At 36.9% G+C, this 27797-nt stretch overlaps 2 protein-coding genes across 3 annotated transcripts in view; one reads left to right on the top strand and one right to left on the bottom strand.

The window, feature by feature from the left end:
- LOC137250742 (uncharacterized) overlaps positions 1–27797 on the bottom strand; it is a 239011-nt gene that overhangs the window by 58551 nt on the left and 152663 nt on the right. The gene's annotated exons all lie outside the window — the stretch shown is intronic.
- The window catches only part of Syt12 (Synaptotagmin 12), a 50541-nt gene continuing 33746 nt past the window's right edge, over positions 11003–27797 (top strand). The window contains exon 1 of the mRNA XM_067779649.1: positions 11003–11234. The gene's annotated coding sequence lies outside the window, so the exon portion shown is untranslated. The remainder of the gene's footprint in view (positions 11235–27797) is intronic.

The raw sequence follows: 27797 nt of genomic DNA, 5'->3' as shown, positions 1-27797 counted from the left end.
GAATTGCAACCACATCTTGTGAAGTGAGTGTATGATTATAAGTGCTATTACTAAATAAATACAAAAAAATGTTAAGTGAATATGTAAAAAGTTGAGCTAAAGGCTTCATTAAGTATATTTAAGTCGAAGTATCGATTAATTTGAAAATCAATCGATTTTAAAGGCAAATGCCAACGCAGGATACTTCACCATATGTAACAGTGAGCAACAAAACTTGTGCTTATGAAAAAAGTTTGATTATAGTTATCTAATCGTGTTTTAAAAACAATCCTCTGAACCTACGAAAGTGAGACCAAATATGGTGACGCACTTTAAATGTAACATGCCAAATCAAATTCTTCATTGAAACCAGAATGATTAAAAGCTGTAAGGATAGGTTAGGTTGAGCTGGTCGGTCCATGAGGACCTCACATAGACTGAATGAGTCCGTCCGGAGCGCAGAGAAATGCATACGAAGTAGTGGCGACTAAATCGCCTCTCCCCGCCTAATGGCGGTCCACGGGGTGTGGACACATGAACAGGATTAGCCTGGTTTCATTGGGCCACTTGAGGGTAGTGCGCTTACCCAACGTCCAATAAGAAAAAAAGCCGTAGTGTTATCAGAAGTTTGTTTAACGACCAAACTGAAAAACTCAATCAACAACCAGGACCTATGTAATAAAATAACTCCGTTCTCTTCGCAAATACCAGAAGTTCTAGATCTGACAGCTGTAGGAGTTCTAATAGCTGGTGTCTTAGCCTGGCAAGCGCAAGGCACGAGCACAACACGCACTTTCTACATCTGCTAAGTCTGACCAAGATTAATTTAAAGGAATGTTACGCCAGAAGGTAGTTTCCAGTCGGAATACCCGTCATTAGTATACAGTCCTAATTTTTTTTAATGATAGGCGCAGCTTTGTTAGTCTCAGTTTGTGAGACCTATACACAATATTCGACATTTTACAGCCTCGCGCTTGGACCCGCTTCTTTCCCGCGCGTTTGATCATGTGCACCTCTCGCCTTCTCTTAATATCGCCCAATCTAATTGGGATGTCTACGCAGCAAGATTCAGGGGATGTGCCCTTTAAAGCTAGTTCATCGGCTTTTTCATTCGCATCTATTTCCATATGCCGTGGGACCCAATATAGATGTATGTTCCTCCCTGTACCAACTCTTTCCAGGGATTGCTTACATTTTAACACACTTTTAGATGGTGTGCTATGCGAGATTATTGCCTTAATTGCTACTTGACTGTCAATATAAAAGTTGACATGCCTGCAGTTTAATCTATTTTCTTCCAGTATTTCTACTAATTTGGTTACGGCTAATACTTCCGCCTGAAAACCGCTACAGTGCTCTGGCAGCTTGTATACCGCAGACCCTACTTCTTCCACTACTTTGGATCCATCGGTGTACATATGTATAGCCTCGTCCACCATTTGGGCACCCTTGCGCCAACCATCCATCTCTATTGTGGCTTTAAGAGCCCTTTCGATGTGCAGATAGGGAATCAGGGAGTCTGTTCGTGAAGATAAGCAGGATCCAATTCCCTTTAAAGTTTTTTACTCGCTAATTTAAGAAATATAAAATGTCAGGCTCAGTTGCTGACTATTTATATTCCATTCACCGGCATAAATTTAACACTTTTAATAAGATGTGTTACAGGGAAATAAAACTGAACTCTCAAATATCTTCTACATAGTCCAAAAGCCATCTATGATTTCGTTGCGTTAAAAAGTATGACTAGTGTATAAACGTCTATTATTAAAATCAACGACTCAACAGGCGTACGTCGAAAACACTTCGATAAAATACCGATTACCAACCTATAACTCGCCGATAAAAAATAAATTTCACGCCCAGAACTCCTCAATAATCAATCGGTAGCACTCCGAAAACAAAGCGATAACAAATCGATATTCTTTCGATAGCAAATCGATCCAAATTCTTTTTCTAAAAAATTGATAATTTTAACATAACAAATCGATAAATTTTCGATGAAAAATCGACATATTTTATTTTAACAAATATATCAATTTTCGAAAACAAAGCTTTAACGTTTTGATAACAAAATGATTTTTTTCGGTATAAATCGATACATTTGCTGTAATAAATCGAAAACTTCTCGATAAAAGGTCGACCAATTTTCGATAACAAATCGATCAATTTTCTTAAAAAGTCGCTAATTTTTCGATAACAAAGCGATAAATCATCGATAACTCATCGATAACGTTTGTTATATACACGCTGATAACAATCAGAAAATAAAGGATAAACCGATAATGGTCGGTTGTTGTTGTTGTTGTAGCAGTGTACACTGAAAGTGTATAATGATCGGTCGACAACGGTTGTTATCGATAAAAAACCGTTACCACTTCCATACAAACATACAAAAAAGAGATCTCTAAGGACTGGCGTTCTTGATCTCAATCTCATGGGCGGCAAGAAAAATTTCATGGCCATATCTTACTTGTTCTTATTATTGTTGTGTTAATAGCGCTTTGCTCCGTCCAATAACAAGAGTCCAAGTAAACTTGAACTTTCACAAAGATTGGATCATAGGGACATTGGTATTAGAGGCTTAAGTTACATATTAGTTGAGCCAGAGTGCCGAATTTCTGCTGGGTAGTTTTTTTTCCTCTACTGCAAGAGTTGGATAACGTATATTTACACATAACGGAGATCACCAGGCGCGACCGTTCAAAGATGTTTACCGACTATGGATAGGACTGGATTAAAACGGCTGTAGAGCTTAAAAGGACATCACAAGGTTAAAGAACTTCGCTAGGATATATAACAACCACGATACAACAAAAAAACTATTCCTGCTCCTGGGATCAAAATAAATACTGAAAACAATATTCCCAGACACTTTCGTATGGGGACCAGTCTACTCCCAAATTACTGCCGAGGGCAACCACGCTTTTGATGTTGCTTTCCCGTCCCTTACACGACTAGGTAGGTAGGTAGGTTAGGTGGTAGTTGCCCTGATAAGGATAGCTCACTTGGACAACACGAAGGTCCTTTGTGATACCACATACACCAAAAATAACGGTGACTTAGATCTAGCTTCTTAAAGAATCGTTGGGTAGCAACGATAAAGCTCCGAATGATACCGATATCAACTTTGGATAAATCCTCGGGAGAACCAAGTGAGTCGCGACCGAAATACTGTCGCCTAGTTCTGGGTGAACCCAACTATTTCAGCAGACCTCCTGCCATCCACTTTCGGCAAGAAAGATATTACTACCCTGCAAGACGTGGTGTCCGCCCAACGTTTGCTGAGCTGACTCGAGGCCCAGCTATGGAGGAGCAATCCACAGGTGGCCAGCGGAATCCCGAAATCCCTACAGCCATCTTCATCCGGTTCAGTTGTACCGATGCGAGCTAAGAGATCCGTTTGACAGTTACCCGGGATATCACTATGGCCCGGGACCCAGATAATCTTAATTGTCAAATAATTCGATACAATCGCAAGCGAGGTCAGACACTCCCAGACCACCCTCGATCGCACTGTAGTTGAGCCCAAAGCCTTTATAGCCGCTTGGCTATCAGAGTAGATGTTAAATTCCCTAACCGTAGTAGCACTGGATAGCATTTCATCCAATGCATCCTTAATCGCAGCAACGTCCGCTTGGAATACACTGCAGTGATCAGCCAACTTAAACTTGCGGCTTACATTTAGCTCTTGACAAAAGACCCCCCACCAAGCTTTCCGTTCAGCTTCCACCCATCCGTGAACAAGTTAACCGATCCCATGCCCCAGATAATTCCTCTTCCCCAGTCCTGTCTCGGTGGAATGACTGGGGTGAAGGTTATATAGGGAGCAGTTATCGGCATACAATAGTCCGTTCCGTACGGGATAAAGTCGAAACTGGTAAGAAGGCTAGAGTGTCCGAAGTCAGAAAGCCCATAGCCCATATCACGAAGCCTGACTAACGACCTTGCCCCTTACACGACTAACTTGAGCAAATATTGAGATATCTCCACCAAATTCGGTATATGGGCTTATCTGGATCCAGAATAGATTGGTACAGAAAACAAAATGTATATATATAACATTTTGGAAAACATTTTTGAAAATGGGCGTGGCGTCGCTAACTTGTGATAAAATCAGTTTTACAAATATTATTAATCATAAAACAAAAACCGTTCAACCTATCTTAACAAAATTCAGCAGAGAGCTTGCCGTTACTATAAGGAATACTTCGAAGAAGTTAAGGACCATGCCCACTTTCATATAAAATATTTTTAAAGGAGTCGTGGACGAATAAAGTAAGCTATATCTTTGAAAAAGAGCTCTACATAATTTATATTTCTTTTCCCAATTGGAATTATAACAAGAAATCGGAAAAGTTAAAATTGTTGAAAATGGGCGTGGCACTGCCCCTTTTGTGACTAAGCAATTTTCTATCTTTCGGGACCCATAACTCAAAGAAATATTACCTGGTTGTGATAAGATTGGGTACACAAGTGTTCCTTAAAGCAGGAAATATTTCTAGTAAAAATAGACGGGATCGATTAAAGCCAACGCCTACTTTTATATAAAAGTAGTTTAAAAGGTTTGTAGACTAGAATAATAAGCTGCATACATATATTTTAGCGAAAAATAGTATTTTGGCAATGATATTTCACTTACCAAGTTTTATTGTAAGAGGAAATTGGGAGAAATTTTTTTTTAATGGGCGGAGCCACGTATTATGTAGAAGAGTAATTTGTAGAATTAAAGCTCACGCTGAGCATATAATGTTCGGCTACACCCGAACTTAGACAACTTAAGGCTTTTCTCCAAAACTGTGCCGCTATATTACGCCCGCTAAAAAGCGGCCGGTATACTCACCATTTGGAGCGGCACCGCTTTGTTGGAAACTACGAAGAGTTACGGCAGACGGCTTGCAAATTTTAATTTTGCATTTTTGGGTTTTTCTTTTAAGTTTTTTTTATTATTATTTTCTTTAAATGAACATACAAGGAAATATTTTTTTTCAAATTTTTTTTTATAAGAAATTGCAATTGTTGGACAACATAATCACCACTTTGACAATAGCGGTGGCAAAAAACCGTGATGAACGAGTTTCTACCATCATGACGTAATATTAAATGCCCTGCCGCTATATTATGCTACGGTGAACTTCACCGTCTTCTTATTTTCCACATAATTACTTTTACGAGTAAATATTTACGCAATATTTTTGACCACATACTCTACCGCTATGCAACGACCGCTATATAGCGGCACCGGTTTCAAGGAAACCAAGCCTTTAGCATATACATCAATTTGCGGTCCTCTATTTACAGTGTCCCCATTATATATCTATACAGACAGACTACGTTCTGCCCGAAAACTGGTTTGCCTAAATTTAAGAGAGAGCCTCGCTTCCCCTCTTCACTTCTATCCCTTATTTCATTTATCATTCCCATACCCAATTCAAAGCCCACTACCTAGGGTGGCTCAAATTTATTGTTGAAAAGGCACATCAAGTTTCTGAATCTAGGGGTCATACTGAGTAATATTGTCCATGGGACCATAGGTCTGAAATGAATTTCGGGCCTCCCTAATTTTGTTAGAAAATTTTATATCCAAATCCGAATAGCGGCGCTCACAAATAGAATACATGAAAATAAATGTCAAATTCGGTTTCGAATTGGACTATAAAATTTTCTAACAAAATTAGGGAGGCTCAAAATTGTTTTCAGACCTATGGTCCCATGGACAATATTAATCAGTATGACCCATAGATTCAGAAACTGGATGTGCACCCGAAGTTTTTTCCCCATTTTCCCCCATATAATTTGACCCGCTCTAATATAGATATATAACTGAGGCACTCCCCTGCCCGATAATATTTCTCCCTATGAAGCATTTACTCTCCCAGCTGCAGAGGCATTGCCATATTGTAGCTTCTGCTAAAAAAATGTTCTATCTTCTTGCCTCTCCCTCCTCATCTTCATGTTTGATTTCTGTCCCTCCACCGTATCTTCCACCTTTCACTTTCTCAAGTTTTCTCTCCTCTACGCCAACTTTTCTTCGTCTCCTTCAATTTTTCATGTCTTTTCCTCTCCTGCTTCTTCTCCTTACTCTCTTTCCTCCGCTCTTTCTTCACTAGTATCTCCATTTCTGATTTTCACATTCTTTTCTCACTCTCCCCTCTTTCCCCCTGTTTCTCATCCTCACCAATTTCCATATATTCCTTTTTTTCTTTTCTGCCTATGGGGTTTCGTATAACTCCCCCCTTCCATCCCGCTACTCTTATCCCTGGCCCCTTGTTAAAACCCTCATTAACATATCCTGTTTCATACTCATATCGTGAAAACAAATACACATATAAAGTTTAAATAATTTGTAGATTTAAGTCATTTATCCATAATCCTTAATCTTAGCAAATATTTTATCGAATGAAAAGTGGGGCGTTAAAAGACTCTGCATTACTTGTGTCTTAATAAATAATAATTATAGTAATTCTGGGATCACCTTGGCCCATATTTTGATCTTTATCTCGGAAATGGGCTCATATGTGGAACTAAAACCAGCTTCAAAGCACCTATAAAACTATACGAAACCAACGCATAATTTTTAAAATTTGTATCTTATGACGATCTTTACGAACAGTTTTTGCATTCGTTTAATAATATGTAAAATTAACCTGCCTTAATAATCAATTTCAAAGAAATCGGGCCAAAAATAATATGTTTTGGAACAATTCGGCCATTGGTCCCCTTCCTGGAAAGAAAGGTTTCTCAAATAATATGCTAGCCAAGGAGATACTCCTGTATCAAATTTCATGCAAGTCACACCAAAAATTATATTTTTTGGAATAAACCAGCCCCTGGTCCACTTCCTGGAAAGAAAAATTTCACAATAATATTTTGGCCGAAGAGGTACCCCCGTACCGAGTTTCAAGTGAAACGCGCCATCAGGAGGACTTTAGTCATAAACACACGTGCAGAAGAAATTGTATATAAATATTAAGATGTTTCATAAAACGAAGGAAAGCTTCAAAACGGAAACGGGCTTGAAAGTTTTTAAGTTTATTCAAGGAAGGTAATCTTTGAAACTTGGCAAATGGCATTCAGTGAACTTAGTAAACTTTTATGTTATTAATAAACAGAATGTTAAGAAAGCTTTTTTAGCTTTGCACTGCAGCCAAAAGTTTTATTTTGCAAAATAAAATGGTATGCTTTTGTGAATGTTTGGCACAATATAACTCAGAAGAGAATAAGGCCGAGTTTCGCCTGCAACACGCGGCTTTGATACCTTTAGCTTTTCACTACAAACATCTGGGAGCTTTTGGTTACAACTTAGATTAAGGTTTTTAAAGAAGATGAAGTTTTGCTGATAAGCTTACCATTGTACACACGGAAGGTTTGCCAAACTGTTAAGGGCGACCCCATTTTAAAAGTTTATATTTAATGTTACTTGGTACAGGATACTAAAGTTGATATCCAACATCGTTCTCTAATCCTTACACAACCTATTTGTAATTCGTAAAATAAATAGTTCTCGAGTTTATATCGAACTAAAGAGAAATTCCGAGAAATGTGTAACTCCAACGTATTTCTCCAGTTGATATTCCACCTTGGATATCGAGTTAAGAGAAAGCTGAAATTAAAACATTCTCCAAATGTGTATAACTAAATTTGTGGCTGTTTACTATGCAGAAGTAAACAAGTGGTCCGTAACGTTGATGAAGCGCTATAAATTGAAACACATTGATCTCAAAATAAATGTTACGTATACGCAGTGGTACCCATCTTTTCGGCGATTCCGATATGTTTGTGTGTAAGTGGTTGGTTTTTAATAAACAAGGTGCTTATTTTACTTTCCTGAAAATACTGCAGTGTTCCAATCCCACATTTGAGTCCAATTAGAGAATCGCGTTTGATTACAAGTAGAGAATTATATTTTTCTTAACTTGAGAAACCCAATTTTTTTCCAAATAAAGCCTGTTGGGAAGTAACTATGCAGAGAAAATGGAAGATAGTCACGCAAATCAAAAGATGCGACAGGTTTAATGACTACCTCCTAACTGGTGCTAATCTGTTGTTGGCAGCCACACTTGCACTCAGTTAGGAAGTTCTAAACGTCATGAGATTAAAAGTGTCAGAAAAAGAACTAGTACCGCATGCTTAGGCGATAGTTCTGCGCTAGTTCGGGACTGGTGCAATTAACTCCAAGATTTGCTTGAGATTTTAGAAGTATGCTAGTTCTCAACTTGTGCTCTAATGTAACTAAAGCCTAAATTTTTATCGGAAACCCTGTCTCTTAGGTGTTAGAAATAGTTAACCGTGTGAAAAAATATGCTGATAGTTAAAGCATCGAGAATTTTTGTTTCGATGTTGTTTTGAAAGAAAAAAAAAAGTTATGTTAGCAATTATCACCAGGGTCGACTGCTATATAAACGTCCAAAAATATTGGAAGAGGTGTTAAAAGTATTTTGCCCTGGAATCAGGAATCCGAATGCGGAGCACTCAATTTTTAATTATTTCAAGAGATATTCACAGAAAAACGAAAAATTACCCGCTCCGAAATGGGGGGTGAAAAATCGAAATCCTTATACATATAAAAGGTATTGATCGATTTTTACCCACAAATAGTTTTCAAACTCAATGTGTATTAGATTTGTTTTGAGATCTAACTAAATAATACCCTAAAGAGGTTTGTCTGAGACAGCACTTTTTCAAGAGTAGTTGCACTATTTTCGCAGGGCATGTGAGTACATAATTTTCCGCTGTTGTTGTTGTTGTTGTTGTAGCGATTAGGTTACTCCCCGAAGGCTTTGGGGAATGTTATCGATGTGATGGTCCTTTGTCGGATACAGATCCGATACGCTCCGGTAACACAGCACCATTAAGGTGCTGGCCCGACCATCTCGGGAACGATTTATATGGCCACATTGAACCTTCAGGCCATCCCTCCCTCCCCACCCCCAAGTTCCATGAGGAGCTTGGGGTCGCCAGAGCCTCGTCTGTTGGTGAAACGGGATTCGCCGCTCGAAGGTGAGGTTGACAATCGGGTTGGAGAAGCTATATGTTGCGCTACACAACCCCTTGAATCCCATAATTTTCCGCTCTTTCATAGTAGTACATACATATTTATTTCAGATATACAGGATTACCTTTTGGGTGCCGGCTGGACGGTTGAAGCTAGCGTAATTATTATTGTTACTGTTATGTTAATAGATACATGGTCCATTCCGGTGGTCCATTGCAGTGGGTATTGTGGTAACAGAAACGACTGGAGTTACGGGTTCGGTTTCAGGTAAGGGAAAAGAAAGGAACGGAAAGGAACGGAAAGGAAAGGAAAGGAATGCCGAGGAAATAGTTCCGAAATAATCCCAAAATAATCGCGCGTATAGTCCCGAAATGTTCCCCAGCACATTCCCAAATTAATATCGAAATAGTACGTAAGCCAATCCCAAAGTGATCTCAATTTATTTCCGAAATGAACGCAACATAACTATCAAACTTAACAGTCTAGAAATTATCTAAAACTAACAGATCCAGCAGACTTTGTTCTGTCCTAACTTTGGTCTACCTGCATAAGTTTTAAGAAGTTTTTACTTCTTATTCTCCCTCTTCTCTCCCCCTTTTTCCTTATCTTTTATTCACGTCTCCCTCTGCCTTTCTCATAATCTGCGTCCCACCATCCGTATTTTTCCCATCTATTCCTATCTCTCTATCTTCGTTTAACTCTATATCCTTCTCAGTCTCTTTCTCCTTCCATCTTTTCCCTTTTCTATAGTTCTTTTTATTCTTCTCCACCCATTACTCCCAGTCATTGTCCCAGCTCCAGTCCCAGTCCAAGCCCCAAATGAGGAACACTTTAAGTGACACCAAAAGAGAATTGCCGATAATAGCAACACGGAGTTTATACGTGTAAACTCGGACATTTCATTTCGGACGTACATATCTATGTAGGTATTATCAATTCATTTAGTTCGGCTTCGCATGCATATTTACCCGTTTTTAATTAATGCAACTAATCGTAATATCACAATAAAAATTATCTTACTTTAAAGCTCTCATCAACAGCTTTCATTTTATATCCATATTGTATAAACACGAAAATCAGACCCTGTAGAAATGGCGAGTACTCCATGCATGCATGTATGGAGTACTCGCTATGGACCAACCGAGTGCTCCAAAATTAACCACAATTCATACACAAAATATGGTCCAATTAACATTGCGATGTCCTAGGACTGGACCATATACTCCAGCTCCGCATTACATCAGAGTAATCCATGGAGTACCCACAGTCCAATAAACATGGTGTAGTGATTACAATCGTTAAAAACGAGCAATGATCGGCTTACAATATGTTCGTGTAGAAACATGAGTTGGTCCATTGCTGCATTACAGTGGAGTATAATGGTAAGTACTCCAGTGGACCACATGATCCAACAATTTTTGCAGGGTAGCTTATGTTGACTGGCAGCTAACACTTTAAGAACTTAGTAATCTTCTACTATCCATTAAAGATATGGAATAGGTGAATTCGATAAATTTAAAAACATAAGCTTCTAAACTTTCTATGTACATATGTAGTTCAAGAAAAATTTGGCAACGCTGTCACACGAACTGTCATAATCCATCTTACGCCATAACTTTCACTCTCATATTCTCTCCCTAAAAACAACAGCAACGAAAGTGTGTGACTTGTCGCTTGTTTTAGTCTGACTACTAGGCGAGCCAAGCGTTTACTGTATCACTCACTGTTGCATTGACTTCGTGTCTTTATTGTTGTTACTATACATATCACAATTATAACGGAATTTTTCTAGCGATTTCCTGTTGTTGCTATTAAATACTTCGCCTGCACACTACTCGTACTCGTAAGTCAAAACTTGGCTGAAATTTGACTTTTCGTAAACTCTCACAGCTCAGTTGGTAACGGGAAGACGAACGGACAGCACGTGTATAACGGTTAAACGCAGCGAAAGCATAGAACGTTTAATATCAATGTATTTGTTGATTTTTCTCTTTTTTGTAGGAAAGTAAAGTAATGTAAAAGAAGAAAAAATATCTTGCTATAAGTAAAATTAAGAAAATCTATGGGCAGCTCCTGAAAGTATGCTGCACTTTAATATACAAAAAGTATATTTACTAACAAATAATCGAATATAGCTATTCATGCAGAAATTTTAATAAACATAACAGTGCTTAAATGTGTAATGTGTATGTATAAGTGTGCCAGTAATGTCAAGTCTTTGTTGTGCAGTTGGTCTGATTTTGTGAAAAACGACATAAAATAGGTGAGGATGAGTTGTTGTTCCGCCCAATTTGTTGTATCATTTGTAGTTATGTATAAGCAAAACACGCCTCTACTACGCAAAATGTGCGTGAAATCATTTCATAGAAATTGAATAAGTTTCAAGTGTTTTCTTAATGGTAAAGAAAAAGAAGAAGAAAGCGGTTTATTTCAGGCGCCGCAAAAATGTGACCCAAAAACCAAAAACACCCTCTATGTTTTGTGTGGAATGAATAAATAAAGCAACAAACTTGCCACACTAACTGTAAAAAAGAAGTTAAAACATAGCACAAAGCAAATCAGTACCGACCAATAGAAAAACTTTGAACCACATTTGCTTTAACATTTTATTGCGTTCTTCGCGATAATGCGGCGTATGTTTCTGAGTGCTTTATGGAACAGGTCTGCCGTGTCCGTGTCCAAACGAGCACGAGTATTTGGGATGTTCGCTTTTCGGTATATAACCAAATCAAAGTAGGGTTAGATTAGTTTACAAGGGCTGTCCCTAGCAAAGTAGGAGGATACACTTAGACCGGCTGGCACATGAAAGAGCTTGGACTCTCACACTCACTTAGTAGTCATCGAGCCGATTTCTTAATGACTGTTAGTGGCCCCGTAAAGGTGTTGCAATGGCGCGACAGCCTTATAGCAAACTTCAGATGGTGGATAAGAAGAATAATGCCTGAAATATATACCTACAGAGCATGCCCAAGCTATAGTGGGAGCACTTCTTCTCATTGCTAAACAGCGGTATACCAATTCCTGTCGGTGTCTGCTAAGGCGGATGAATTTTTGATGTATGGCGGAATACGGAATGTAAGCATAATTGTAATTGTTACTATACTGCAGCTAAATGTGGGAGCAATGTACGTCGTAGATTTGATATGAGAGAAATCCGAATGCAAATTAAGGCAAGGTGAGGCGTGTTATAAATTTACTATCGAAGTTGTAATGGTTTGTTATCGAAGACTTATCGACGGTTTATGTGCGTGTCATCTATTTCTTTTCGAGGAGTTATCGATATTTTATCCAAGTGTTATAAATTTCCATACGCTTACAGAGGTTGTCAATGAAAATGGGTATGTTATCGACGAAGTTTAGACGAGTTATCGATTTTGTATCAAAGTGTTATAAATGTGCTATCGTTAGCAAAGGTTATCAATAAAATGTATCGATTTATTATCGAAAAACTAGCGATTATTAATCGAAAAGTTATCGATATGTTATAAAGGAGTTATGAATTTACTATCGAAAAGTTATAGACTTGTTGTGAAAACGTTATCAACATCTTATCGAAAAGTTATTGATTATTTGGGGAGACATTTTATCACAAAGTTATCAATTTCTTTTGAAAAGTGATCAATTTGTTGTCAAAAAGCTATGGATGTGATATCCAAAAGTTAAAGATTTCTTATCGGAGTGTTATTAATTTGTAAGCAGCGTGTTATGAATGTGTTATCAGTTTGTTATGCAACAGCTACCGCTTAAACTTTAATATAAAATTAATAACATATTTAGAAACTGTCGATAGCAGACCGAAAAAACCAATTAGAAACCCATGACTCGGCGATAACAATATACCTGCACTATATGTAGCCGCCGATCAGATTTTCGCATATATTTAGGCGCTTAGGAGCGGGGTGACGTCTACAGAGTTGGAATGAAAACGTGGGGGAAGACCTCGGTATTACGAATCGGCGGCAGTTAACCCAACGATGATTATGTGATATAGATGGTAGTGGAAAATGTCATTACTACCTCACAAGTGGTGAGTATTTTTCCCCCAAATAGTTCAATGTCCGGAAAATCAAACGAGTACTTTGATACAGTTTAATATGCCGAAGAGAAAAGCCAAAACAAAGCCACAATAAGGCAAATCATAGCAACAAGAAAGTGTTGGGTGTGGGTTTGAATTTATCAGCATGTCAAAATTAACACAATACAATTTTTGGAGCAACAGCAACAACAACAAGAGAAGAGACAGCAACAGCATCAAAAATTTGACTTGATTTCAGCTAACAGACAAAATGGCATGAATATTTGTAATGAAATACAATACTTTGCTGTGATATCGGCATATATTTACCATTACAAGTAAGTGTTGACTGTCGTTTTGAAGGATGCAGAAATAGTACTGGAATGTAGCTCTCATTGTAATTGGGGTCAGAATTTAGTAGATTGTTTATGTGTATGTAGAGTGCAAGTGTGAGTTTTTACTGAGTGTTTGATGGCAAACACTGATAACAAATAAATAGTAAAGCTGTTGTGAATGCTGCTCAATTATAAGGATTAGGGTGTTTCGTTGTTTGAAAACTTAATGGTCCATAGGATAAAGTTAAATTCAACAATAAGGCTGTCTAAGTTCGGGTGTAGCCGAACATTATATACTCAGCATCAAACTCAATTGCCGAGTTCAAATAAATTACTTTTCTACATAACACGTGGCACCGCCCATTAAAAAAAAAATCTTCCAATTTCCTTTTACAATAAAACTTGGTAAGTAAAATATCATTGATACATTACTGTTTTTCGCTAAGATATAGCTTAGTATTCTAGCTCAAGATCCTTTTAAACTTCTTTTATATAAAAATAGACGTGGCCTTTAACCGATCCCGTCGATTTTTGCTAGAATTATCATATATATTATTTCTAATTGCTGTTTTTATATACTGGTTTCTTTTTCGCTCTTATTTGGAATCCAAATCTATAAATAAAGTTTTGGTTGTAAAGGTGGAGATTCGGGCTATTAGCGAGCTTTGGGCAATTTTGGTCGTACAGCTTTTGTTTAGCTTATTTTATTAAAATAATTTGTTAAAAATAAACGATTGTGAGCAAACAAAGAAATCTATTTGTACTATGGCACTATTGTGAATATTTGCACTGCATTACTGGCAGTTGCTGTCATACGCTAGATGGCATCGCAAGCTCTAAGTTTTAATTGATTGATAGAACAGCTGATTTTTGTTGATATTTGATAAGATACTTTTATATTGGTTGCGCAAGATGCGCACGAGTCCGGCTCGTTTCCTGCTATAAGAAAAATATGTGTACCAAATTTTATTACGATATGTTAATTTTTCTTCGATGTATGGTTCCCGATACATAGAAAATTACTTAGTCGTAAAAGGGGCGGTGCCACGCCCATTTTCAAAAATATGAATTTTTGCCTATTTCTTGTTTTAATTACACTTGGGGAAAAAATATAATTGATATACAGTTCTTTTTTGCAAAGATATAGCTTATTTTAGTCGTTCACGAGCCCTTTTAAATACTTTTTTATAAAAGTGGGTGTGGTCCTTAACCGATTCCGTTAATTTTTCTTCGAAGCAATCCCTGCTGAATTTTGTTAAGATAGGTTGACGGTTTTTGATTTATGATTGATAATATTTGTAAAATTGATTTCATCACAAGTGGGCGGTGTCACTCCCATTTTCAAAAATCTTTCCAAATTTTTATCAAGAGTCTCAATATCAGTTCACAAATCGAATTTCAACATTCTAGGATATTATTTACTAAATAATCAGGTTTTTTGTGTTTTCTAAAATGTTATATATATAAAAAGTAGGCGTGGTTATAATCCTATTTCACTCATTTTCAATACCAATATATTCTGGATCTAGATAAGCCGTTTCGTGAAGGTATCTCAATACTTGCTCAAGTTATCGTGGTAACGGACGGACAGACGGACGTACGGACATGGCTTAATCAAATTTTTTGTCGATACTGATGATTTTGATACATGGAAGTCTATATCTATCTCGATTCCTTTAATCCTGTACAACCAACCGTTATGTTACCAAAGTTAATATAGTCTTTTCTTTTGTTTTCTCTTCTTTTCATTTCTTATCCCTTGTTTTGTGGGCCTTGACGTTGCCTCATAAGTTTGGTTGTATATTAAGCCCACAAGTAGGGGAATCGTGCATACACTTACATACATAATAACATCTGCATACCATTATTGCTCTTGTAGCCTTGGTGTACTCGATTTAGTCACCACTGCTTCTCTGCGCTCCCTTTCAGCATGCATCAATCGCACCATCACTAGAAACGCCATTTTACTCACCGCAGGCCAACATTGTATGTCTCTGCACATTAGGGGAACTAAATTCCTAATAGAAGCTCCTCTCCAAAAATTCTATGTAGAGTATTTAGCAATGAAAACGAGGGAAATGGAACATTACGTGTTCTGCGTTTTCCAATTCGGTGGAATAGTGTGGACAGAACGGAACCTCCTCTATCCTACGCTTGTGCAGATACTCCTTGAAACCACCGTGCCCGCTCAATATCTGCTTGAAGTCGTATTTGTGTTCCCCGTGCTTCCGCTTGTACCATTCTAGTATATTCCTAAAAAACATGAAGGTCCAGCCCCTTTTCTTCGATTCTTCCCACCTAGCTAATGTTCGTGACCATGCGCTTTTCTTGGCATCTTCAGATGGTCGGCCGATTCCAATGTCACCGTCCAATAAGCACATGTTATTCGTGCACCACGTGAACCTCCCCTTGTGGTCCTAAGTTGCACTGTGCCATCCCCAATTGATAGGTCATACAACCCTTCCCATCCGTGAGGCACTTTGGGTCACCAGAAACTTGACTGCTAAATAAACAGGATTCGCCAAAGGTAGATGAGAATGCTCCATTTTATTCTCTCGATTTGGAAGACAAAAGTCTATCTCCCCTTGCATCTCAAATGAAGCGCAAACCAACTTACTGTCGCCATCGTGCTATCCCCTGTAAGCTCCTTATCAAAATGCCGTTTAATATTGTTGCCATCGTAATCCTTTATGTTACTCTTATTCCTCTCTTATGCGTATTGTATTATGTGTATTATTATTATTGCTTTGCATATTGAGGATAATAATTCGAAAGCTTATTATGGCATTACATTTCAAAATCTTTTCTGACTTTGATTTTATGTGGGATCATTACCGCTACATAGCACTAAAACATAATAATGAGACAACAATGAAAGTTAAATGGGCAACAACAAGACCAATAATGGCAAGAAAATAAAAAAGGAAAGTAAAAACGCGAAAAGCGACGTCCAACTCTCTAATCTGTGCACAACAACAATGGAAATTGACGGGATGGAAAATAGCAACTATGTAAGCTTTGTTTTTTAATAACATCAAACTTTAAGAAGCAACTCATACATATGTAGATGCAGTAATAGCCATATGATTCTCTGCATAGATGTGATTACTTCATAAACCAATTCCAGGCGACGTCGATATATCTGAGGAATGTTCCAGGGAGTGATACGGGTATAATCTAGACGAATGTAGAAGAAAGAAAGCAAGGAAATACTTGCACACGTTGTGAGTGACACTGACAACATCTGATGCAGTAGCTCTGGTAGTGTTCGAGAGACAAGTTTTTCGACGGATGAGTTGTACGAGCTTTATGTAGACATCAGTGTAGCCCAGCAAATCTAAAAACAGCGGCTACGCAGGCTAGACATATAAAATAATCAAATATGATACACCGGCCAAGAAGGTTTTCCTTTCGGAGCCCGCATATGGAAGCGGAGGAAGAGGGCGGCCGCTTAAACTTCCTTGGTACTTCCAATTGGCGCCAGTTAGCACAACGTCGAAGCAACCTGCACACCTTGTTGGACGGCCCTAACCGTCAAAATTAAGTAAGTAAGACGGCGGACGCCGTGGAGCGGTGGTAGCGTGCTCAGCCTACCACACCGACGGTCCTGGGTTCATCTCCCGGGCACAGTTAGAAAAAGTATTTTCAATCAGAAAGTTTTCCTAATCGGGGTCGCCCCTTGGAAGTGCTTTTGCAAGCACTCCGAGTGCACATATTTCTGCCAAGAAAAGCTTCTCAGTGAAGATTAATCTGCCTTGCAAATGGTATTCGGAGTCGGCAGGTCCTGTCTCGCCATTTTGTAGGGAAAGTTAAGAGGAGCACGACTTCAATTGAAAGAGAAGTTCGGCCTAAATCTCCTTGGATGTAATGCGCGCGACATGTAAGACGTTCGACAATGATCTACATTTTGGAAAGCAGGAAGTCGCAATCGTACCTAGAGTTCAGAGCCGTAACAACTCACTAGCTAGTAGCACTTGGTGCAAAGACCAAGAACCGCTCAAAGTTACCTATAAATCACTTGGTCGGCCAATTGTGCGCTGGGCGTTTTCGATATGGTCGCCGCGCTTAAAAGAAACACACTCGAGGAAAGTGCGGGCCTTTCCAAAATCAAGCTCAGAACTGCTACTGGATGTCATCTTATTTCTCCAGAACATGATCTACACAGTTTACACTAGACTGTGCGTATATTTACCATCTCCACGACCTTCGTAGTGCCCTAGAATGGAATATTACACGCAACTTATATTTTATGCAGGAAGTTTAGCACCGGCTCAGAACTTAGAAGCTATGCGGGATACAGCGTCCACTGAAAGGAAGATACGGTACTCAAAAGTAGGGTCAGAAGAGTCTGCATATATTTATTTCACTTTCTATGTAAGCAGAGAGGAAACAGAGACTTTTCTTACTCGAGTCTGGGTCGTGAAGGTTTTCTATTCATTTATTTCTGAAAAGCTGATCTCATTGAAGTTCAACCAAATTTAAAAATCCCAAACTTCTATTTCACACATCAACGTGCTGTAGTATTGAAAATTTGCTGATAAAATAAATGGCAAAATAGAGAACGCTAAAATTGTGTGCCACATAAAGCAAATGTGCAAAGATGGGGTGAAAAATGAGGTTAGTTGAAACAAGATGGCAGTGTTCGACAAATAGGCAACCACGAACAAAATCAGCAAAATATCGGCCAGTTCGCTGGTTGTGCTAAAAGCTATTTACCCAGCAAACACTGCTAACTACGCTAGAGAAATTTAGGTTGGTACGTAAGATCACTAGTGTGATTTTTGACGGATAAACTATAGAGCGATATCAGCATATTAGCATATTAGCTTCACTTGTACATTTGTATGTATGTAACTCTTTTTTACTAAACTAGTATCGCCTGGGGCCGAAATTCCGACCAATCCAATTTCGTAGATAAGGCTCCCGAGAAGCTAGTAACCATCGCCGATTGTAAACTTTGTAATTATACTCAGCGTGCTTTGAACACAAAGTATATTAACTTGGTTTGGATAACGGTTGGTTGTACAGGCATAAAAGAATCGTGATAGATATAGACTTGCATATGTCAAAATCATCAGTATCGAAAAAAATTAAATTTGATTGTTGGACTGATATCGAGACACTTGATAAAAATTTGAAAAACTTTTTGAAAATGGGCGTGGCACCGCCCAGTTTTAACAAGATCAATTTTACAAATATTATTAATCATAAATCAAACCCCGTAAAACCTATCATAACAAAATTGAACAGAGGTTGCCTTTAGTATAAAGAATGATTCCCAAAAAAATTTACGAAATCGGTTAAGAACCGCGCCCACTTTAATATAAAAGTTTGGATGAATAAAATAAGCTATATCTTTGCAGAAAAAGAGCTTTAAATCAATGGTCTTTTATTTCCCAAGTGAAATTATAACAAGAAAAAGAAAAAAATTCAAATTTTTTTAAAATTGGTGTGGAACCGCCCCCCTTTTTGGTCAAAAATTGTTCTATGTTTCACGATATATATATATATATATATATATATATTCCTTGGCGGACACCGTGGTGTGATGGTAGCGTGCTCCGCCTATCACACCGTATGCCTTGGGTTCAACTCCCGGGCAAAGCAACATCAAAATTTTAGAAATAAAGTTTTTCAATTAGAAGAAAATTTTTCTAAGCGGGGTCGCCCCTCGGCAGTGTTTGGCAAGCGCTCCGGGTGTATTTCTGCCATGAAAAGCTCTCAGTGAAAACTCATCTGCCTTGCAGATGCCGTTCGGAGTCGGCATAAAACATGTAGGTCCCGTCCGGCCAATTTGTAGGGAAAATCAAGACGAGCACGACGCAAATTGGAAGAGAAGCTCGACCTTAGATCTCTTCGGAGGTTATCGCGCCTTACATTTATTTTTTTTTATATATATTCCTTATAGCAGGAAATATTTCTAGTAAAAATGGACGAGATCGGTTAAATTCCACCCCCACTTTTAAATATAAAGGATGTTTAAAAGTTCGTAGACTGGAATAATAAGCTATGTCTTAGCGAAAAATTGTTTTGTATCAATGATATTTCACTAACAAAGTTTTTTTGTAAGAGGAAATTGGGAGAAATAAATTTTTTAATGGGCGGTGCCACGTCCCTAGCATTACACAACATTTATAAAGTCTCAAAAAAAAATCCCTTGTAACAAAATTCGAAAAAGTTATCTATCTGAAATGAACCGTACAATTGAAACTCACGCTGAGTATATAATGTTCGGTTTCACCCGAACTTAGACACACTTGTTTTTCTCTAATATCAATAGCAAAAACAAGGAAATCAAAAATTAAACCTTGTATGGGAATTTCTAGACGGGAGTTTGAACCTGCTAAAAAACCTTTATATGGCAAAGAAAATTCTATGGGAATTTCTCATGGAGAGCATGGGAAGTAAACTTTCTTTTGCAATGCTTGCATTATACAGCGAGTACCCGTGATACAGATTTCGTGGTTACGGATACACAAATATGAAATTTTGATTTTCTATGATAGATATCACATCCCTATTTTCAATCGACCCCTATTTTTAATCTACCCCAATTTTCGTAAAAACTTTGACAGCTATGCCATGTTTTAGGAATATGAATTAATCGCTGCAGGAGATATGAGATATGGAAATCAAAATTAAATTGGAGATGCTACACCCTCTTTCTTTTCACTTTTCTCCACTGCCTTAATATCGATATTGGGCATCTGCCTGCCAAGCATCATTTGCCTGGTATTAATACTCTTAGAGATATTTGAGATATTTGGTTTCTCATATGTTTGTATATATATCAGATGCTACGTCCCCTAAATACCGAAAATACCATCTATGCACTGAAGAATTATATTTCCTACAAATTGCTGCGTATTTCATCCAATTTGGTCAAACGCACAAAAAAGGAGTTGAAAAATTTGCGTATGGCGTATTTTTATGTAGATGAATAGAAAAAAATTTAACGTATACGCACCGGCAACCAATCTCATTAGAGATTTATATTGGAGTTTTCGAGGAAAACTATGTCCCATTTCATTAAAGAACGTTGTTTCTCCAGGGTTTCCCGACTCGTCCGGTAACTTGAAGATTTAACGGCTAGTTATTTTTGTAACCAATATCTAACTTCAATGTTTGTTGGGTATTAGCAGCATCAATTACACACGCCCACACTCAACTCAAACATGTTTGTGGTGTGGCAGATATTGTCGCCTGTTGTGGCTGAATACGTCAACGAGTGATGGTTTTGTTATGCGATAACACGTCATATTATACGATACCATATTAGGGTAGTGTCGTTTTATATGAATTTACTAAATAGAATATAATTATATTTAAGCAAAAAAATCTGGGGAAAAAATATTTCAAATTAGATTCAAAATTAGCTATACCGGTCATTTCAGTTTCGTATCGTATTTTCTATCCTAATAGAAACGACTTAAGATGCTAGACTATACCATAAAGGAAGTATGTATATATATTATGACTTGCCATATATGTAATGCTCCTGCTAATAGAAAATGCTCGCAATGTGTTTTGAATTCGAAATCAAAACAAGACATCCTATAAAATTTTTGTGATTGTAGCAGCATAAGTGTGACAAGAACAAATTTAAATTTAGGTACATTCGATTATTGAATACAAAAACAAAAACGTTTAAACAGCAATATATCGGCACTCTGATGTTTGGGAATGTACCTAGCCTTTTGTAGCAATATAGGAGTATTACATATATGTGATTTGCTGTCTTATGTCTTTTGCGAATTGTGAGAAGTAAATAAAATAAGTTAAATCCATAGCTTTTGTGACAAAAAATTATTTTTTCAATTACAACTTTTTTAACCGGTTTCCTGAGATACCACTTTATTTATGACTTCGCAGAGATGCCGCTATATTAACAGAATGTCTGAGATAAGTTCTTGTTAACAAAATTTTAAAGTTACGACGTTTCTACTAGGATAGGTCGATATGTCGCACGTATCAGTTCATCTGTCATCTCGTTTCCTTCAAAACCACTATGACTCGGGAACCAGATAACAGATATTACTAGAGTTTCTGTTAACGCCACTAAAAGTCGGTTGCACGTCTCTACTAACTTTGAGCGCCCCCCAACTTTGTGCTTGTGCTGTTATTGCTGCTTGGATGTCAGAAAAGATAGACAGGCCTTGTCTGTTATTTTTCGAAACGCGAGTGGTTTACAGGCTTGCCAAATCGCGAGGAGGACATCTGCTTGAAACACACTACAATGTGACGGAAATTCAAAATTACGAAGAAACCGGGTATAAAAAGGCTTTCGTAATAATAGAAAAAGGTACTAACATTGATAGAACTTATGTCCGATTCCTGGGATACCTTCTTTTTCACAGAAATTAAAAAAAAAGGAAAAAAAACTTTAAAAAAGTGTATTAAATCTGGGCCCGTGTTCAATTCATAAATATGTATCGGTTACTTTATTTATTTAAATGATAATAAGTTGTGGAACTAAGACCGAATATGTCACCAATCCGAATCACCATTTTAAAGCTATTGGAATTTAAAAAATCTATTTCGATCATAGATCATAAAACACGATACGCGCTTCGGATTTTTTTTTTTATTTTGTTTTTTTTGAAAAAGTTTGTTCGAATTGACTGCAAAAGGCTGATTAAAATAAACAAAGACATATTGATGTGCTATGACTTTGTATTTAAAGTTAGTTCAGACCGTGCGAAGATATAAAAAACTCTACGGAACAAAAATAGCAAAATGGCTCACGAAGTTGTCTTTAAATCTTTTTGCATAATAAACTGTACGGCAAAAATAAATTTTGTTAGCGTTTTCACAAAAAAAAATTTAAATTTTGATTTACATATTTATGTTTCTTTTTTTCAATGGTGTGTTCAATTTACACTTATTATTTAAGAATTCATGAGCTTAACACCGGCTTATAATAATTGAATATTCAATTATTATGTTTTTCTAAGAGTAACTGAAAGGAAAGAAAGAAACATTTACTGGCATATTGCGATGGTACCAGTTCGAAAACCGCCATGTAATCATCATCAGGCAATTTCGTCATGTTATCAAAGGTTTCACCGAGATTCGAACCGCGAATCGCACGGTGAAAATGCAGTTGCCTTAACCACTAGGCTATCCTGCTTGTATTTGTTTCCTCGCTTAATTCAGTTTATCTCATTTCTACACTAACAAAACAATTGAGAAATTCTGTCTCTATATTAATTTGTGTGTTATGTAGATTTGTTTTTGTAAAGTTCCTTTTCGTTGCAAATGAGAAGCTTTGTAAACGCGGGCTCAGTTTTACATATTTATGTTTGTTTGTTTAACGGTGTGTTCAATTTATACTTATTATTTAAGAATTCAATATTCAGTTCAATTTAAATATTCAATTCTTATGTTTGAATATTCAATTATTATAATATAATTAATAATTGAATAATTGATTTCATTGTGGAGAAGCGTGAGGCTCGATATTGATTTCTGGTAAAAGGTTACTAGTAAGGTTTCGTAGGCTTAAGATATTATAAAAAAAACTAGACTATACCGGCAGCCCAGTCCGCACGAAAAAAAATTATTGCGATATATCCCCGCTATTATCCTGAAAACAGCTCCGAGACCGTACAGAAAATAGTTTTACAAAAGTCCCGAAAAAGTTGTAGTGCAAACAATCGCGAAATGGTGCGAAGATAAACCCATAATGATCCAATGAAGGAAGGATATATTGAATTTTTCGAAACGCTGGAACCAAATATTCTACTGAAATAAATTTTTTTGGAATGGATCCATTAGTGATCTAGATTTAGTTCCGAAAACTTTCTCGAAATGATCCGGCGGTATGGAGATAGTCCCGAAATAGTCAGAAATGGTATCTGTTTTGAAACAGTTCTAAGAAGATTTCATTCTTAATCCCTAAGTAGTCCATAAAAGATGAAAAAATTCTTGAAATAGCGCAGTAAAAAGCTCCTAAGATAGTCCCAAAACGATCCCTAAATAGTCCTGAAGTAATCTAAACAGAACCCTAAACAAACCCAATAAAATTTCGAACTAGCTCAAATATTCCCGAATTTATTCCGAAAACCATCTTGAAATAGCCCCGAAATGGCTCACGTATGATTCCACAAACAAATGGTCCGAACATTTTCCCAAATAGGTCCAAAATGAACCCAAAATTTACTCCATTATCCACGAGGCTTAATTTCAACCTTCTAAAACAATATGCTGTTCCAAAGGGCTGAAGGGCCCCTACTTTTTCAGCCAGTAGATCCTTAATAAAAAGAAAATATAGTAAAAGGAATTTCCACCATTAACCTGCCAAACGATTGTGTTTCCACTTGTACTAGATAAGTTAAAAAGGTTTAGGTTAGGTTGGTGAGCGAAATAAATAATTCACAAAGAATAACTTTAACCTACATAGAATAGGGACTTTTCCCCCCAGCGGGTAAGGGGGCTTAGAATACACCCGCGGCAGGTATACCTGTCGTCAGAGGCGACTAAAATACCAAATTGATTTAAGGGGTTGCTAGCGCAATTTATAGCTTCTCCAACCCAATTGTCAACCTCACCTACTAATGGCGAATCCTGTTTATTTGGCAGCCGAGGCTCTAGCAGGGGCTTTTCTTTGTAAGTAATAAATAAACGCAATGCGAAAACCGGGACTTTACGACGACTCCGAACGACATCTGCAAGGCTGGGAAGCTTTTCGTGGCGGAAATACACTCGGAGTGCTTGCCAAATTATTATTTTGAAGCACTGTTTTTAAGCGAGTTTGTTTGGATTCCCTCCTATTTTAGATTCCCTCCTATTAGCCCGTTTAACAGAAAATACATGTCTTGGTTGAAAAAAAAAAACTGAATTTGTTCTTTAACAAATTTTTGAGCTCATATATGTAATTTTCAAGTTTCCAACCAACAAACCATACCATTCTTTGGACGCTGTTTCAGAGTCTGCTTCTAAATGAATTCACCAAAAACTTTGCTACTTGTGGTTCTTTTTACTTAGAGAGGTCGTTTTCGACACACACTTTTAGTAGCATATTAAAACTTTTTACAGCAATCCTATAATTTTCGTTCATATAAACTCTCATTTCACCTCCGGTCAAAGTGTATGTAGGTACGCCCCCTATGAAACAGACTTCAATAGTGGAATTGGTAGAGTTGGGATTCTACCGGGTATTTACCATTTTTATGAGTAAATACCAGGAAAATACCAGGAATATTCCTTTTTTATCTTTTTTTGGGTATTTAAAAATCATTTGAATCGAGGCTGCTTGGAACTACAATTCAGCAATTAAATTTATACGTCATTTGAAATTAAAAAATTTTCGTTTTCATTTTAAACAAACAACCCAGCAAACACTCGGAGTCAACAATTAGTCTGAAAGGAGTCCAAACTTTGAATCATTTGCACTTGTTATGAACTCATTTACGAGCCTGAAGCGAATTCTATATGCTCATATTTTGCCTCTAACATAAGTCTTATACAGGCCTCCTTCCGATATCATATACTGCTAATTTTTAGTCTTTTAATGACACTGCTTTAGGAAGAATTTTTTACATATAGCCGAAGCGGAAAACATAGGAGAGAAAATTGTTGTGACAAAACTCCCATGAGGATAAGATAGAAATGAAATAAGTATTAGTTGAATTAATTATTTATTAGAATAAATTGTCGCAGAAAAATTTCTGAGTTCTTATTCCAGAGCTGCCTAGTTTACTGATTTTTGTTCATCAAATTGGAGTCATAAAAGGCTCTAAGGTGATAGCATTTCTGAAGCTGATATTTTTCGGACCCATATTTAACTCCAGAACTCTAAGAGAATGTTTATAGGGTACACATGCGCTTAATTTAAGAATCCGAAACGAATCCAAAATAAGTGGGCAATGTAGAAATCAGAAGAGCGTCGAAACGCGTAGGAGGACAAAAGAAAATTGTATTTTTGCCTTTTATTTAACGGGCTAAAAGCTCCTAACATAGTATGCAAAAATTATCATTTATCAACTACTTATGTTCGTCACAGCGAGTTTGGAACAAATTTTGAAACTTTGTTACGACAATTTTTCATTTTAATACAAAATGGATTACATTTGTACATTATAGTTACCCTTTCTATTCTTTTTTTGTATAAGCATCGACGTTTTTCTGAGCATGGACGCTTCTCGACATCTTTAATGTGACCGCAAAGCGCCACGCTCTGTTCAGGTGTGTCGAACTATATATGACCCCAATAAGCGCTAAAAATGCCTAATAAAGAGGTCATATAGGTCCCAGATAATCAGAGTTTATTAGAGTTAAAAATGACGTTGGAGAGTTCCAGTAGAGTATAATATGAGCTGTTTAAACCCCTTTTAAGACTTACTTATGACTTATAGGAAATACATTGGTTACGCCATCCCAAATGAGCACATACCGACTGTAAACGTTCCAATTTAGATATTTTTCCGGCTCTTGTTTGACTTAAAATGGTTACTGGGTAAACTTAAATTTTTGCAACGGATGTATTATTGGCTAAATATTTTTGAAAAACGCTGGATTACAGATTAAAACTGATTTAACCGATGGCGTAATGGCTAACTACACACCAATATAGGACAATTACATAGGGTACATTTTGGATTGAATTTCTGTGTTTGTTTCCCAGATTTTCCGGAAGATTACTTTTACCCTTCTTTTGTGTAAATATTTGGGTATTTACCCATTTTTACCATATATACCCAATTTACCGGGTATTTACCATTTGGGTATTTACCCATTTCCCATCTCTAGGAATTGGTAATTCTTTCAAGTTTTTTAGAATCATAACATATGCTCCCGTTTTTTGTGTATGTTTACTCAAGCATGTCTATATATGTATATGTAAGTATGTGTGAGATCCTGCGTTTGTATGATTTTAGTTGACTTTGTGACACATAATTTTTATATGAATGGCCGCATATTCACAGATTCTAATCCATGCACATGTAGAGGTGTTGGAGTATTTGTTTGTGTGCAAAGCCCCCTACCATGGAACACCAAACTTTTCTGATAAAGTCCCAGCTAACAAATATGAAATAATACTCCGACAGAAATCGAACTAGTCCGATATAGCCAGACTTGTACTAACTAGTAACTTATTAGAAAAACTCTTCCTAGACGTGAGTAGATAAAAATATACACTATCGATGTAAGGTTGGTAACACTTGACGTGCTTTATGAGGTACAGTGTTGCCAGGTGAAGAAAAAACAAGAAGCTAGATAGGCAAAAAAAAATAGGTTAGAAAAAGCTAAATTTAGAAAAAAAAGAAGCTAAAAAACGGCCTGAAATTTTTTTGGTTAATTCATTAAATTTTTTTTTATATTTTAGTTTACACATTTGTAAATAAAAACTTATAAACATCACTTAAACATAACTTCTTGTTTCAAAACATATCAGGCACATTTTCCTTGACTAGCACATGGAATTACTTTAAATGATTGCATATGTGTATATTAGGCCGGGTCGATTTGTGGGGAGGCAAAAAAATCGCCCATTGCTCTGTGAAAATCATATTCTAAGGATCAAAATAAGAAAATTTGCCGAAGGAACCATACCTCTAAAACGAATTCTGATGCCCCCCCCCCCCCCTTTGGGTCGTAGGGGCAAATTTTGAAATTCCCACTTTTAAATGCCTATGTTTTTTCTTTTTGGAGTTAATTTTTCTCTTTAGAAATTTATTTAGTCAGAACATATCACAATTCGTTTTAGAGGTATGGTTCCTTCGGCAAAGTTTCTTATTTTGATCCCTAGAATACGATTTTCACAGAGCACTGAGCGATTTTTAAATCGACCCGCCCTAGTGTATATACATAAAAAAATATTACAAACTAATTATTTATATAAAATATTCCCCGTCTGCGTTAAGTCTGCGTATAAAGTTTGGCTATTTACCATATGAGATCATCGGTAATTTCAAAATCCTTACAACATTTAGATAAGCGTTTTAACGAGCATCTAATATTAAGCAGCGCATTAAGCATTTTAATTTTTAGTTTGATCCTTAATTTAGTTTTCAGAATTTTCATGCCACTAAAAATTCTTTCAACCTCCGCGTTACTGAGTGGTAATACTAGAAAACTTAATATGATTTCGAGAAGTTCTAAAAAAGGAGGTCCGTTTAATGCATTTTTATGTTCTCGGACTTCCGACCAAAATTCCATGGTGGAGTGTACATTTTTCCATTGTATAGTTATAAGTTTTCGCCACTGCAGCTCTATTAATGCTATTTGACTTGAAGAATAACTATAATTGTCTTTTTCAAAGTAAGGAAATACATCTGGCTTTGAAACTTTCAACGAATTTTCAGCAGAAAAAGAATTAATTTTTGTAGAGAACTCATATTATTAGGTATTAGGTGTTCACAGGAACTATTGAAATTATTTTATTTTAGAAATTATTAAAAATACATTCGGAGTAAAAAAGGCTAGAAAAAAGTCACGAAGCTAAACCCAAAATTTCGAGGCTAGAGGCAAAAAA

Source organism: Eurosta solidaginis, chromosome 4, assembly GCF_040869045.1.
Source record: "Eurosta solidaginis isolate ZX-2024a chromosome 4, ASM4086904v1, whole genome shotgun sequence".
Taxonomy (NCBI): domain Eukaryota; kingdom Metazoa; phylum Arthropoda; class Insecta; order Diptera; family Tephritidae; genus Eurosta; species Eurosta solidaginis.
This window is presented reverse-complemented; position numbering and strand designations above follow the sequence as displayed.